This window comes from Mustela lutreola, chromosome 12 (assembly GCF_030435805.1).
Source record: "Mustela lutreola isolate mMusLut2 chromosome 12, mMusLut2.pri, whole genome shotgun sequence".
NCBI lineage: Eukaryota > Metazoa > Chordata > Mammalia > Carnivora > Mustelidae > Mustela > Mustela lutreola.
In genome coordinates this window covers 52,866,449-52,880,161 of record NC_081301.1, presented here as the reverse complement: position 1 = coordinate 52,880,161, position 13,713 = coordinate 52,866,449, and the positions used below count along the sequence as shown (strand labels likewise).

The following is a 13,713-nucleotide window of genomic DNA, read 5'->3' as shown; positions in this document are numbered from 1 at the left end:
CACAAGTAGTCAGAAGAACAGGCAGAGAGAGAGGGGGAAGCAGACTCCTGGCTGAGCAGAGAGCCAGATGTGGGGCTCAATCCCAGGACCCTGAGATCATGACCTGAGCCGAAGGCAGAGGTTTTAACCCACTGAGCCACCCAAGCGCCCCAAGATTTTCTTATTTTTAAGTGAACTCTGTACCAATGTGGGGCTCGAATTTACAACCCCAAGATCAAGATGCATGCTGCACCAGCAGAGCCAGCCAGGTGCCCCTATTTTGCTTTGTTGAGTAGAATTCAATAAATGTCAATTTATATCCTATCCTGCTGGTTGATATCATTGAGTTCTTGTATATACTCCATTATTTTCTATTTATTTGTACTATCAATAATTAACAGAAAAATACTGAAGTCTCCAACTATAGTTGTAGATTTATCTATTTCTCCTTTCAGTTCTATCAGTTTCTGCTTTATGTATTTTGTAGCTGTTGTTTGGTATATATATACATTGAGAATTGCTATGTTTTTGCTGTATTTCCTTTGCCAACTTTTATCATTATTTATTGTTCCCCTTTATTTCTGGTAATTCTTTTTTGCTCAGAAGTCTACTTTATCTGATATTAATATAGCTATTCCTACTTTTTTCTGATAAATATTTTCACAGTATAACTTTTTCCAGCCTTTTACTAACATGTTTTATATCCGAGGTGGATTTCTTGTAGACAGTAGATAGTTGGGTTTTCTTTTCTTTTTTAAGATGTTATTTATTTATTTGACAGAGAGAAAGAGTAAACATGCACAAGCAAGGGGAGTTGCAGAGGGAGAAGCAGACTCCCACTGAGCAGGGAGCTGGACTTGGAGTTCAATCCCAGGATCCTAGGATCATGACCTGAGCCAGAGGCAGACACTTACCAACTGAGCCACCTGGGCACCCTAGTTGTTTTTGTTTTGTTTTGTTTTTAAGGTTAAAGCTTTTAAAGATTTAACTGTTTTTTAAAGATTTTTTTTTTATTTCTTATTTTTAATAATCTGTAAACCCAACATGGAGCTTGAATTTATGACCTCCAGATCAAGAGTCACATGCTCTACTAACTGAATCAGCCAGGTGCCACAGCTGGGTCATATTTTCAATCCATAGTGACAATCTCTGTCTTTTGGTGTATTTAGAACACTTACATTTAATGTAATCTTCAGTATTTTAGAGCTTAATTCTAGTATTTTTTGTTTCCTTTTTCCTACCTTCCTGAAGGTTATTGAACCTTTATTAAAATTCCATCTTGATTTATCCATATTGTTTTTTAGTATATTTCTTCGTATGAATTTTTCAGTTGTTGCTATAGGCATTATATTATATACACATAATTTATGATAGCCTACTTCTGTTGATATTTTACTAGTTTGAGTGAAGTATAGAAACCTTAACTCTCAGTCCTTTTACTCTTCACTATTTATAAGATGGCTGTCTAATATTCCCTTTATACACACCAAGAACCACATCAGAATGTATAACTTTGCTTCAACCATCAAACATAATTTAGAAATACTCAAGAGGAGAAGTTAAGTCTGTTGTGTTTATCTACAGTTTTACACTTTCCATTGTTCTTTCTTCTGATGTTTCAAGTTTCCTTCTTTTATCATGGATGTAAGACCACAGTTTTGTCCCCGGTGTTTGGTTAGAGTAGGGTAATAATTATCTAAACTTTTCTGTCTTGCTAGGCTGCGCCCTTCCTGGTTCATTGGCTAGAGAGGGCAGGCTCTTTTTTTATAGCTTTTGTTTGTGTCTGTTGAAATTTCTAGTTGCTGGCTTTTCCAGCTCCTATTTCAAGATGTATGAGGCAAAAAGAAAACCCAGCAGACAATTCACCACTGTGTCATTCCTTGAGTCCCAAAGTCTCTAGCCAGTTTGTAACCTCTTCACCTTTCAGAGACCTCTTATGTTTGTTTTCTTTACAATGTCCTGTGGGCCTATTTTTCTACTTTCCCATTACCACCAAGTTTGTGGGCAGAAAAATTGTTTATTAAAAATAGTTTGCCTCTACTTCATCACTCACAACTTAACCTTCATCTCTAGTGGAATTGAACTTGTTTATATTCATGACTGTCTACTAAAGATACAGGGCCTGACACAAAGCAGGTTTGGGTAAATATTTTCTTTCACTACATTGTCCTTCTTTATTCTCTCAATGAACCACTCCTGTATAGAAACTTCATTAGCTCATGCATAAATGAAAATATTGGTTTATGTTTTATGCTTTTTTCCCTGTGCCTTTCTTTATACCATTATCTTCCTCAGAAATGCCCTTCAATCATTCTCTGCTTATTATTATTTTTTCTTCTCTTAAAAGTCCGGATCTAGTTTCTCCTCTTAGGTCTCTTTCTGACCTCATTATCCTATTCTAAAATCCTATATACACTACTCTCTGTAGTATTTATTTTTTTAAATTAACATATTGTCTCAGTTTAAAATGCTTTCAGCTTTAATTAACAGTAGACGCTGTTGTAGAGGGTTATGCAAAAGAAATTAAGAGATAGATGCTGGCACTGTAACTTATTACTCCTGGCCAGTGTCTCTTCAATTCACTTGACCTTTTTCTCACACTGGCTCATCTACTTGTAAGCAGATGACTACTCTTCTGGAAACTACATCTGAATTTTAGGTAGGAAAAAAGGGCATAGAATGAAGGGTTAGGCTTTGCAGGTCCACCTCATTTTATTCAGAATACAAAAGTTCTGGGGTACCTGGGTGGCTCAGTCAGTTAAGCATCTGCCTTCAGCTAACGTCATGATCCCAAGGCCCTGGGATCAAGCCTGAGGCAGGCTCCCTGCTCAGTGGGGAGCCTGTTTCTCCTTCTTCTGCTCCCCACCCCACTTCTACTCTCTCAAATAAATAAAAAGAAAAAGAAAAAAAAAGTTCTTCCAAAAGTCACATTGAGCAGACTTTTCATTTTATCTCATTGGACAATATTCTGTTACATAGCCACTCATAGCTGGAAAGTACAAGTGAGGAAAATATTGTCAATAGGAAATCAGTTAGCCAAACAATGGTATCTGCCACATGGATCCATATATATCTATATAATACATTTAGGTAAATCTCTCTTCCTAATTAGCCTGGAAGATCTTTGAGATCAGAGATCCAGTTAGAATTAGTCATTTCATACTTCACACCGGTGAATGTAAGGTCGCCCTAATTTTATATATTTCTACTACAAACAACAAAGAAAGCTCTTCAATGGGGACTTTAAACCTAGCACAACTATTTGAGAATTATTGAGCCCTCACAGTTTCTTCTGAAATTAACAACTCTTTTAGTCAGGGAGGCAGAACCACTGTGAGTTGTGGGAGAAATTTTCTTTATTCTTTTTCTTTTCTCCAGGAAGTAGAACTTTTACAATTGGGGATGGAACCAGAGAAGAAAAGGTCCAAAAAACACATTAGAATATAGAGAGGTAGGAACTAAGGAGTCAATCTAAGAAACCATCATGTCCAGCTGCCAAAATAGGACTGACTGGGAAGGCTTATGAGAAGATCTCTAGGAAGGTGTTCCTCCATTCAGCTACCACCCCTGAGGATCAGCTGCCAAACATCTGGTTTAGGCGATGGTTGGTCAACAGGGTCAAAAATTGGGAAGAAGAGCCAGGTATGGATTGGAAAACAATAAAGACAAACTGAAACCTGCTGGTCCTCTACATCTATCTCTACCAGCATCTAACCACAAGGACCTGTGGAGTAATGGCTGCTGCTTCATTTCCACCTTCCAGATCTCTCTGAAATTCTTTTGACCAGCTCTAATTTGGAATCTTTCAGGGAAGAGGATTTTGGGAAATGTGATCCAGCTTATTTAAATTAGCAGGGAATAAACCATCACACTAAGTAAACCAGACGAATGGAAGCTGAATCTCATCACTTAGGGATTCAAATAATTAAAATGCTTGGAGGGTTAGGACTACGTCTCAGTCCATTTCTTCTGTCCCTTTTGTCCTAGCCAAGAATTTAATTCTTAAATCATATATGTTGTCCTCATTGATCTTACTGTGCAAGCTCGTTTTTCCACTGCCCTGGTACCTACCACCTAGAAGGAAAAAAATGAGTCTCTTCTTTGGATTTAGGCTATCACATGTTGCCCAGAGTCTTGTCTTTTGACTTTGTTTTGGTTCTTACATTTCTGTTGGCTTCCTCTCCTTTTCCTCTATTCTGTTTACAATGCTTATGTGTTCTCTAGTATACCTAACTGCTTCTTTCCTGCCTAAGCATGTTTATGAACGATTACTTGTAGAAAGTAATTTATCATTGGGTGATATAGCTCTCCTTTTTTTGTTTTAACTAACCAATATATATTCAATATATATTCAATAACCAATATATATATTATATTGGTTATATATATATTCAACATATATTCAATAACCTATATATTATATATTCAATAACCAATATATATTCAACTGCAGATAATTATTAAATGTCTCAGATACTATCTTACTCTCCATAGGAGTGCAAAGAACAAAAATATCTATATAACGAGAGAAAGAGGAAAATATGCCAACATCAAGCAACAAAAAAATAGCTCTCAAAGTTCAGAGAAGGAAGTCAAATTCCGTCCTCCTATGGGTCCTTTGTTTACTTTTTTCCAATCAAGGAACTTTGTATAAAATTTCTAAATCTTCATAATATTGCAGTATTTCTATTATAAGTTAGCTATGAATAGTAGAATCAAATTAAATATACAGAATTTAAACAATATAAAATAAAACAGTATTGAAAAAAATCTATGTACAAATGTTTGTAAAGGAGGATGTCATGATAATTTTAAACTACATAAAAATTGAAGAAACTGATTGTGAAAATGTAAATACAGAGCAAGGAAAACTAAGCTATAATTTTATTCCATTATTTAGAAATTGTTTTCCTTTTTTGCATGGTTTCAGTGACATGGATTTCTGGGGTTCAGAATGATTTAGTGTTGCCTACATTCACTCAAGCTTAGTTTTCACATCATAAAATTTGTCACTTAATGGCACTAGTAAGCAATATACTGGTAGTGTCTTGGGACATTTAATCCACATGCAACATCATCACCAGTGAAAGTCAGAATGGTTTTTTGTAGACAGTGCAGATGTAGAAAGTGTTGTCTTTTTTCTTTCCTAAAGATTGTATTTATTTATTTGACAAAGAAAGACACAGAGAGAGAGGGAACACAAGCTGGGGAAGTGGGAGAGGGAGAAGCAGGGAGCCTGACACGTCGCTCAATCCCAGGACCTGGGGATCATGACCTGACCCGGAGGCAGACTCTCAATGACTGAGTCACCCAGGCGCCCCCCATTTTAACAATTTTTAAGTGTGCAGTTTAGTGGCATTCAGTAAATTTATATTTGCATTGTGTTGCAACCATCATCGCCATCTCCAGAACACTTTCCTGATCCTAACATGAACACTTCTTGTCCTTATTTACTTGTAGGAGAGTAGGGTCATTGGGATAGAGAGACACCTCACAATTCTATGTGTGAGTCATGTCCCTGATGGAAAGAGAGAATGAGCAGTAGCATTGGGATCTTGGTTGGTGGTCTTCCCCCAGAAGTCATGAAGAGATATGTATAGAGAACAACTCAGATTATGTACATGGTTTCTTGCTAAAGAATCATGTCTTTGATTCCCTAAGGTGTAACTCTTGGGTTTATTGGGCTGGGTTGAATCTCAAGGGATCTTACAGTATTTTTTTAAATCCCTATAGCCTTAAACCTCATTACAAACAGACTAAACTTGGCCATTCCTAAGGGCCATGAAAATTTTTCTCTACAGTTGAGGAGAGGCTCAGAAAGATAAAGCCAAGAAAAAGAGTGTTAAGGAAAATCAAGCATTTCTCTTGAAGGCATAGAGCACAGTTCTGGACATCCATACCCTCCCTGTCATCTTTTCTTTTTTTTTTTTTTCAAGATTGTATTTATTTATTTGACAGAGAGAGATCACAAGTAGGCAGAGAGGCCGGCAGAGAGAGAGAGAGGAGGAAGCAGGCTCCCTGCTGAGCAGACAGCCGACTCGATCCCAGGACCCCGAGATCATGACCTGAGCCGAAGGCAGCGGCTCAACCCACTGAGCCACCCAGGCGCCCCCATACCCTCCCTGTCATCTTAATCTTGGGCCCCACTCTGAATTCTCCTTGGTCTTCTAGACAGGAAAGAAGGATGGAAGGATGAAACTCAAGGCCCTCTTCCTACACCAGCTCCATAAAAGAGGACAAAATTAAGCAACCCAAACAAATAGGACATTTGAGGGGAAGAAAATTGAAAACCGAAATAAAGACTGAAAATTCCAGATTGAATAAAGCAATTAAAAAAAAGTCATCCCAAAGATTCCAAAATGAAGATGATAATAATAATTTAAAAATTATTGAGAGTTTACTATGTCTTCATAAAAATCCAATGAGAAATGTACAATTTTTTTCCCTACTTTTGTTGAGGGAACTGACTCACAGAGAGGACAATAGGCCTTATTTAACTCATTCATTCCACTAACACTTAATCTGTTTGGTAAGAGGTGTTAAAGATACAGCACTAAACATATTCGCTATTGGCCATTCATGCCCTCATGAAATTTACTATCAAATAGAGGAGATAAAAGAACAAAAATAAATAAATAAATAAAAGCAGGCACATGAATAAATTTCAGATCAAATCAGGTGGTATGAAGAGAACATATGAAAAGGAAGGTGAGTTTAGTCCTAATTTGGCAAGGTAATCAGGGATGGTTTTCTGTAGAGATAGGGTCTAAACAGTTCCTCAAAGGAGGAGAAAGAGCTACTCACTCCAGGGGTGAAGGAAGAGTTCCAGGCAAGATGAGCAGCAGGTGTGAAGAGCTTGGTAAATTCTTGAAACAGAAATAAAACCTGTTGGGCTGGAATGTACAGAGACGGGTAGGAACAAAGCCTTAGCTGATGTTGAAAGACTCCGGATCATGCAGGGCCTATAGGCCACAAAAAACGTTTTTTACTTTACTCTCTCTTTTTTATGTATACCCGTGTGTTAACTGTCCTTAGCTCCTGGTAGTGGGGTTACAGTTGCTTTTTAAAATATTTCTCTTTTTTTTAAACCTGTATTTTTGAAGTTTTAAGACAAAGCATACACTGTTTGTGTAAAAACAAATGCAGATCCTTTTTCTTTTAAAAGTGGATGTGATATGATTCCATTTATGTGAAATGTCAATAAATGGCAAATCTACAGGGGCGCCTGGGTGGCTCAGTGGGTTAAAGCCTCTGCCTTTGGCTCAGGTCATGATCCCAGTATCCTGGGATCGAGCCCCACATCGGGCTCTCTGCTCAGCAGGGAGCCTGCTTCCTCCTCTCTCTCTCTCTCTCTCTCTGTCTCTCTGCCTGCCTCCCTGTCTGCTTGTGATCTCTCTCTCTCTGTCAAATAAATAAATAAATCTTTAAAAAAAATGGCAAATCTACAGAAATAAGGAGCAGATCAGATTGTGATGATGGTTGCCCAACTTTATAAATTTACAAACAGAGAAACCGATTTAATTGTATTGACCAATGGACCAACCTGATGGCATGTAAAACAAATCTTAATATGTCTGCTTTGAAAAATGGAAGTAAATACAAATTTGGGATGATGTCTAAAACCAGAGACAAAATAAAAATAAAATAAAATAAGATAAAATAAAATAAAAAGACAACATAATCTACCTATAGAAAATTAAAGAAAGGTCTGGCTGCACTGGGGCCTGTAAAGGACCTTAAAACTTTGCCCAAATTTGCACCCTTTTGCAGAAGTACCTGTGTGCTCCCTCTAAGTGCTCTTGTAGCTTGCCTTGACAATTGCTCTTTTTTTTTTTCCCCTTTGGAAGATTTTATTTATTTGTTTGCCAGAGAGAGAAAGAGAGGGCACAAGCAGGGGGAGCAACAGGAAGTAGGAGAAGCAGACTCCCCACGGATCAGGGAACAGGATGCGGGACTCGACCTCAGGACACTGGGATCATGATGTGAGCCGAAGGCAGACGCTCAAGCAACTGAGCCACCCAGGGGACTTGGACACTTGTTCTTAATTTATCGGAGTTACAATGGGCTGGGGTAAGGGCAGAATTTAAGAATAACACACATGATTTTGGAAGTTTTTTTTTTTTTCTCCCCTCAGAGTTTGGGAGATTTTTTCTGGTTATTTATTGCTGTGTAACAGACTACTTCAAAATTTAGGGGTTTCAAAAAACAGCTATGTTGCTATTTCTCCTAATTACGTCAAAAACTTTGAACAGGCCACAGAGGGAATATTTCATAGGGGATCCATGTAGTATCTGCAGGGGCTGAGCCATCCAAGATGGCTTCTTCTGTTACTTGTCTGGTACCCTGGTTAGAGTAACTCAAATAGCTGGAGACTGGCTGGAAAGCTCAATATAGGTCATATGTCTGTGGCCTTGGTTCTCCCATTTGGCTGGGTTCCTCCTCAGGTCTTCCCTGTTTGGTCCTGTGCCTCCACTCCTCCATGTAGTTTCTGCAACTGGTTTCTCCCCAGGGTAACTGGACTTCTTAAAGGCAAGGGGTTTCTCCAGAGTGAACAGTGAATGGTGCCAGGTCTTCCTGAAGCTCTAGGACCAGAGCTGTGCAGTATCACTTCACTGATTTTATTGATTAAAACAAGTACCAGAGCCACTCCGGTTCTTAGGGATGTGGTATCCACAAGAGTTGGACAACCAAGATCCATGCACATTTCATTACAGGCCATGAGATTACTGTCTCTTACACTCAGTGTAAAGCTTTTTCCTTCAGCCCTTCTGGTTAGTTGGTAATCTCTTCCATTAAATATAATAAATACCTTTCTGCTTGAAATATCTAGCTTAAGGTTCTAATTGACTACAGGGGCGCCTGGATGGCTCAGTCGTTTAAGCATCTGACCCTTTGATTTTGGCTCAGGTCATGATCTCAAGGGTTGTGGGAAGGAGCCCAAGGTCAAGCTCTGCACTGGGTGGGAAGTAGCTTGCAGAATCCCTCCCTCTATCCACCCCCTCCACTGACGTGCACATGCATTCTAGCTCTCTCTCTCAAATAAATAAATAAATCTTAAAAAAAAAAAAACAAAAGGAAAGGCATAAGGAATATAGTCATTGATATTGTAATGAGACTGTATGTGACAGATGCTAGCTACACTCGTGGTGAGCATAGAATAACATAGAAACTTGTTGAATCATTATGTTGTATACCTGAAACTAATGAAATATTGTGTATCAACTAAAAATTGCTACAATAACTTAAACAAAAGAAATACAGCATCTTTCACAAGAGAGGGAAGCTTTCTTATTGTTGAATTACTTGATAAAATTAATTTTATTTATTAAAACTTTTTTTAAAGATTTAAAAATTTTTATTAATTTTAATTTTTTAAAAAGATTTTACTTATTAGTTTGGTAGAGACAGAGAGACCACGCACAAGCAGAGGGGAGTGGCAGAAGGAGAGGGAGAAGCAGTCTCCTCCCCAATCAGAGAGCCTGACATGTAGTTGGATCCCAAGACTCGATCTCAGGACTCCAGGATCGTGACCTGAGTGGAAGGCAGAGACTTAGCTGACTGAGCCACCCAGCTGCCCCAAAGGGTTTTTTTTCCTCTCAGTTTTTAAGTAATCTTTTCACCCAGCACAGGGTTTGAATTTACAACCCTGAGATCAAGAGTTACATGCTTATCTATTGAGCCAGATTGACACCCATTGATAAAATTAATTTTATTTGTTTAATTAATTAAAAATTTAAAAAGATTTTATTTTTAGGTACTCTATACCCAAGGTGGGGCTTGAACCCACAATTCTGATGTCAAGAGTTGCATATACTACCAACTGAGCCAGTCAGGCACCCCTGATAATTAATTAATTTACAAGAATAAGCAACACTATTCAAAGTCCTTCCCCTTGAGGTTGTTTTCCAATACACATAGTGACTGTGATGTGGACTGATGGTCAATGAAAGATTTGTACGTACAAGGGAAAAAAAACCCCAGAAACACAATGAGTCATGAGATGGACCAATATGCAGATTTTTAAAAGAACAGTAATCCATTTTGGACCCCATACTAACTCTAAGAACATTACAAAGGTCCAGATGTGGGGAATTCAAAGACAATTTTGAAGAGATTTCGTTAGAGAAAATTTATGATATATTTTGTGTCCCAGATCATCAAGCAACAGAGGTAGAAATTTCCTCCCAACTCTCTAGTCAAGGGCTTTAAGAAAACCCCTTGGAGAATTTGATATACATCTTCTGTGATGGGGGAACATGAGCGGGTAGGGCAGACTGGAGCCTTGTGGGCTTATGACCAGGACTCGTGCAGGGCTACTGGGTAGATCAATCAGTTAAGCATCTGCCTTTGGCTTAGGTCATGATCCTTGGGTCCTGGGCTCGAGCCCCATGTCAGGCTCCCTGCTCAGTGAGTTGCCTGCTTCTCCCTCTTCTTCCTCTGGCACTACCCCTTGCTTGTGTGTGCTTCTCTCTTTCTGAAATAAATAAATAAAATATATATTTTTAAAAAAGGAAGACTCATGCAAAAGGCAATGAATGTCCAAGAAAGAGACAATGTAGAGGACCACTGGAAAACCAGAAGTTGATGGAGAGCAGCAGACAGAAATTCTTTTACCCATGCCATAGAAGTAGTAGGTGGAGAATACCAGCAAGGAGCCTCAGAAGAATCTACAAAAGTCTTCAACATGGAAGAAGACAGCTTTAAACATTTATTGAACCTTTGGACCCGGCAATTCCAATCCTACTTCCCATAATTAGTTTGGCAGAAATGTATACATATATACATCAAAGACATGCACAAGATGTTCATAGCAGTATTTTCCATATTAGCCCAAACTGAAAGCTTTCTAAATGTCTATCAACAGGAATGGATAAATAAATGTGATATATTCATACCATAGGGTATTACCCAGCAATAAATTAAAGAATGGCTTGCTGAATCATTGAATCACATAGATAAATCTCACACACATGGAGTGAAAGAAACCAGATACAAAATAGTACATTCTGTATATAATTCCATTTATGGAAAGGTAAAAAAAAAAAGGCAAAACTAACCTATATTGATAGAGATAAGCATAGTGATTCAGAGGTGGGGTAAGGGAGAGTTCTGCAGTCTGGTAATATGGAGTTTTTTGATCTGGAAGCTAGTAACAAGGATGTTCTCATTTTGTAAAATTCCACTGAGGTATATGAAGTGTAATATTTTAATTTAAAAAAAATTACAGCCACAGATTTCCTAGATCCAAAGAGTATGAGATCATCTTACGATAGAAGTTAAGTATTAATGGTATTAATTATTAATAATTAATTAATCAATTAATTGTATTAATGGTATTAATTCCACCTGAAACCAATGCCCTCGCTGTGTGCGGCTGGGGAAATCTTAACCTTTGCATGCAGATTAAAGGGTTAATATATATTAATTTATATATTTGACAAGATGTTCTAATTACTGTATTGAAAATAGATTCGCCCCTTATGATGATGTCTGGACTTCCAATTACCTAAGAGTGATCAGAAAAGTCCAACTTGGGGCACCTAGGTGGCTCAGTGGGTTAAAGTCTCTGCCTTTGGCTCAGGTCATGGTCCCAGGATCCTGGAATGGAGCCCCACCCACATCGGGCTCTCTGCTCAGCACAGAGCCTGCTTCCCCTCCTCTCTCTCTGCCTGCCTCTCTGCCTATTTGTGATCTCTGTCTATCAAATAAATAAAATCTTTAAAAAAAAAAAGTCCAACTTGACTTTCATTCAGGAGGAATCATTGAATCACATAGATAAATCTCAAAAATTTATCTATGGGTAAAGTGGGTAAAGCTTGCCCACTGAATATATTTTAATTGGACCATGAGCAACAACATATAGGGGCATTTTTATTATACTCCACAGTTTTGCTTGTTTAATATACCACTGGTATATTAGTATATTAGTATGTAGCTCAGAAGCGTGATGATTAGGTGTCCATGCTGTTGTGTAACTTTTGTCTCCCTCAAACCTTGTTGTGACATCAGCATATTACCTGTCTGACATAAAAAAAAAACCAAAATAAAACAAAACAAAGAAAACAAAACAAAACAAAAAACCCATTTACATTGCTCACCACCAATGCAAAAATAGGCTTTTGGTTTTGAAAAAAATAGGAAATTAGTAAGAGAAAGATAATTTCTTAATGTAAAAATAATCTGTAATACATATTACAGTCAAAATTATATTTAAGGGGAGTAAATGTAAGAATTATTTAATATTAGGGGTACGTGAGTGGCTCAGTCAGGGAGCCTGCTTCTCCTTCTGCCTCTCCCCCTGCTTGTGCTCTCTCTCTTTTTCTCTCTCAAATAAGTAAAATCTTAAAAAAAAAAAAAGAAGTATTTCACATTAATGTCACAAATAAGATAAATGTTGTTGCCCTTTTGATTCAGAAACTTTCTGAGAATTCTATCTAATGTGGTAAACTAGGTAACACAAGACGGAGGAGAAAAAACGGTCTGGGGTGTCTGGCTGGCTTATCTGGTAGAGCAGCTGACTCTTGATTTTGTAGTTGTGAGTTTAAGCTTCACACTGGGCACAGAGCTGAGTTTTAAAAAAATGTCATTATTCAGAGGCAATATAATTATGACCAAAATATTCCAAGAGAATGAACTAAATTGATATTAGCATTAATTTTTAACTATCTTAAGGTAATTATAAGGGAAATATATTAGAGGGTAATAGTTTTTCTCTATATATTATATGTATATATTCATATGATTATGATATGATATATGATACATAAGTATACATCACATATGACTGTTATATACTCATACGATTATATATCTTGTAAATCAAATATATATCATCACATGTATATACTAATCACTGGATATAAAATATAATATATAAATATAATATATTTATAAAAATAGGCAAAACTAACCTGTTGGATAGAGATCAGGATAGTGGTTGACTGAGAGGTCACACAGTTAGAGGTTGCTATGGAAAAGGGGAAATCCCAGTCACAAGAAAGAAAAACCAAGCCAAACAAAAATAAATCTTTAAAACCAAAGTAATAAACTTAGTAAGAATTTAAAAGATTCATAGGACAATAACTATTAAGGTTTATTGAAGTACATAAAATGAGTCTAGGATAAATGGAGAGATATGACATTTTCCTGGATAGAAAGACTCAATATCATAAAAATGTCAATTATCCCCTAACTAATCTAAACATTTCATGTAACTCTTTGATAAATGAATTCTAAAGTTCCCCCTGAATGGCTTCCCATCTCATTTAGAGACAAGGTCCTGTACAGCCTTTTTCCCTCCTATTACTTTTTATTATTCCTCGTATCCCACCTCTCTGCTGTTTACTCTCTTTTTAAAATTTATTTGGGAGGGAGAGAGTGTGAGCATGAGCAGGGATAGAGGGGCCAGCAGGAAAGGGAGCAAGGAGCACAATGTGGGCCTACTGAGCAAGGAGCACAATGTGGGCCTCGATCCAGGACGCTGGGATCATGACCTGAGTGTAAGGCAAAGGCTCAACTGACTGAGCCACCCAGGCGCCCCTACTCACTCTCTGCTTTAGCCATATTGGCTTCCTTGTTACTCCTTCAACACCCAGGCAAGCTCCTGCTTTACACTCTTTGAAATTGCTATTCCTTCTTTCTGGAACGCTCTTTCCCTAAAAAGCTGTATGCTTGCTCTCTCACCACCTACAGGTCTTTGATCAATGTCATCCGTCAGGGAGACCTTCCTCGATT

At 37.7% G+C, this 13,713-nt stretch overlaps 1 non-coding gene across 1 annotated transcript; it reads left to right on the top strand.

Annotated features, from left to right (window-relative positions):
• The first annotated feature begins 11,902 nt into the window (after positions 1 to 11,902).
• On the top strand, positions 11,903 to 12,006 carry LOC131813408 (small nucleolar RNA U13). Its single transcript, XR_009346808.1, has one exon. It is a non-coding gene; the product is annotated as a small nucleolar RNA U13 (small nucleolar RNA).
• The last annotated feature ends 1,707 nt before the right edge of the window (positions 12,007 to 13,713 follow it).